We start from the raw sequence: 2,766 nt of genomic DNA on the forward strand, positions 1-2,766 counted from the left end.
CGGGGGAGGCCCCCCCCTGCCTCGGGGCAGGGGGCTGCCGGGGCTGGGGCCAGGCTGCAGGATGTGGCTGGGCGTGCAGTGGCTGGGGACCCACCCTGGGATCCCCCCTGGCCTGGGAAGGCTCCAGCAAAGCTTGACCCAGAGGTGGCAGGGGCTCTGTTTGCCAGGCTGGTGGTCAGCTCCCTGCCCAGGGGTGGCTGCAGGGCAGTGGGTGATGAGCCACCAGCAGGTCCTGGCCCCAGGGTTTTTGCTCCAGGACTGCCAGCAGTGATCCCAGAGGGAGGAAGGCTCCCTGAGCCCTGGGCTCCCCCCAGGTGGGGAGTGAGTCTCCATCTGTGCCCCAGGAAGGAGATGGGTTATGTCCCCCTGCCCTGTCCCAGTTCCCTGGAGCACAGCACTCCCTTCTCCAGGAGCAGGGCTGTCAGCATCCCCAGAGGGGGCTCTGGGGCTTCCCGGCTGCTGGGGAGGCAGGAGCAAGGCAGCTCCCTCGGCACAGCAGCCCCAGCTCTCCCTTTCCCCCTGCAGAGGACCCCTATGGACTCACGTGCCAGAGGCCCAGGGCTGGCAGACACCCCCTCTGCAGAATTTCCTCTCTGTGGAGCAGAAGGCGGCACCGGGCCAGAGTTGGGGGATGTGGGAGCACGAGGGGACGCTTCTCCCAAAGGTGCTGGCATGCCTGAGGCCACCTCATCTTCAAGAGACCACGACTGAGCACCTCCAGCTTCTTCTGGCAGCCTCCCTGGTGACCCTGGCAGCAGGGGGCTGCTCCCACTCTGCGTGCTTGGGGCAGAGTTGGGGTCCCCACTGGGTGCCACCCCCGAGCTCAGCCCCTGTCCAGGGAGAAGCAGAGAGCCAGGCACCGAGGTGGTCATGCCATTGGAAACACCACTGTTGTCTGGAGCCACTGGGACCAGGCTGGCACCAGGGGAAGGTCCCCCATTCACCGAGGCTCCTCCAGGCACCTCCACCACATTGACTTCACTCAGTTTTCCATTGGAAAGTTCGGTATTGGCACCACTTTGGGTGCCAGGGACAGGCACAGAGGCTTCCTGAGGGCCAGCAGCCTGCAAGCCTGTGTTCAAGCCAGCACCAGCTGCAGTAGCTCCAGGAAGGCCTTTTTCTTCAGCAGCCTCACCCGTCCTCCCAGGTGATGAAGACCCCTCTGTAGATGAGGAAGAAGATGCAGACTGCAACACACCTCCTGTTGCTCCATCAAGGCTTTCTGAACCAGCTGGTCCCATTCCAGGAGGAGCCTGGGACTGCCCTGTGGACCCTACATCTCCAGCCCCTTCACTTGCCCCTTCTCCTGCAGCAGGAAGGACCCCAGTGCCAGCACCCAGGGCAGGCTGGAGACCTTCAGTAGCACTGTCTGTGTCTCCCAGTGCACCCAGGCTGGATGGATCTGAAACAGGGGATGCTGCAACATCACCACTGGGAGAGGCTGAACCAGATGAGGAACCTGCACCAGGCAGTTCACCCTGCTGAGGGCTGACAGCTGAAGGACTTGTCTCCATGTTGGGATTCTCACTCTCTGGGTTTCCTGCCTGTGCCACATCCCCTGCACTCTCAGCCCCCTGCACCAGACCAAGCCCTGGGCCAGTTTCACCATCGGGAGAGGCTGGGGACAGACTGTCAGGGCCAGGGGCTGCAGATGACACGGGTCCTGCTTCATCACCTCTTGACACAGAAGGTGCTGCCACATCACTGGGAGAGGTAATACCAGATGGGGAACCAGCACTGGGCACTTGATCCATCCCAGCTGCTGCTGTTCCACTCCCTGCAGTGGAGCTCAGGGATGGCTCCGACTCAATCCCACTGCCTGCTCCTTCCAGTGCTGGCTCTGCCGTGCTGGCTCCTTGCCCTCCTGCTGCTGGCAGCCCCACATTTGTGCCAGGCTGGTCCCCAAGGCCAGGTGAGGGGGGTCCCACTGGTTCATGAACTGCTGAGCTGGGGGTACCCCATGCTGGAGTCGAGTCGGTGTCTGGCCCTTGGGCCCCAGGGAGTCCTGCTCCCCCAGGAGCACCAGCTGCTGTTCCCCATGGCTGTGACCCTCCAAAGGATGGGGACCCAGGTGCTCCCTGGGCAGCACTGAGGTCAGGGCTCACTGGTGTCTCTGCCTCAGACACAGGGCCAGGGACAGACCCCAGGGCTGGGGACACAGCCCCAGGAGCACTGGCAGATTCACTGGGCAGGTCCCCTAGTCCTTCAGGCCCTGAGAGATCAGACTCCATTCCACCATTGCTGGGAGGCGCAGGACCAGGTGAGGACACTTGTCCCAGTGCTGGGGCTCCTCCTGTTCCTGTTTCTGTTCCATCCCCAAGTGCTGATGGAGGGGAAAGTTCAGCATTTGCCAAGTCTTCTGTTCCTCCAGTCAGCAGCTCTCCATTATCAGCAGGAGATGCTGAGGGCTGAAGGGCTGGAGGGCTTGTGTCACTCTGGGTATCTTCATAGGGACTGGCATCCCCTGACCCTTCTGCCTGTGCCGTGTCCCCTGTCCCCTCAGCTCCCTGGCCCTGGATCCCAGCAGTGGGCCATGCCAGTCCATCAGGCACAAAAGGTGCTGGGCTGGGGGCACCTGAATCTGAACTCAAGCCAGTGCCAAGTCCATCGGCTTCCTGGGGAGCTCCAGCTGGCTGTGACTCCCCAGGAGATGGAGACACGGCTGCTTCTGGGCCAGCAGCGAGGTCAGGACTTGCTGGTGTCTGTGCTGTACCATCAGCTTCAGGCAGGGCGCTGGCTCCCGCCCCTGGGGCTGGGGGGGGCACC

The 2,766-nt window shown here is 63.0% G+C and overlaps 1 protein-coding gene across 1 annotated transcript in view; it reads right to left on the minus strand.

The window, feature by feature from the left end:
* Positions 1-2,766, minus strand: part of LOC102036016 (mucin-4-like) — a 9,942-nt gene that overhangs the window by 5,960 nt on the left and 1,216 nt on the right. The window lies entirely within an intron of this gene.

This window comes from Geospiza fortis, unplaced genomic scaffold (assembly GCF_000277835.1).
Source record: "Geospiza fortis unplaced genomic scaffold, GeoFor_1.0 scaffold172, whole genome shotgun sequence".
In the NCBI taxonomy this organism is placed as follows: domain Eukaryota; kingdom Metazoa; phylum Chordata; class Aves; order Passeriformes; family Thraupidae; genus Geospiza; species Geospiza fortis.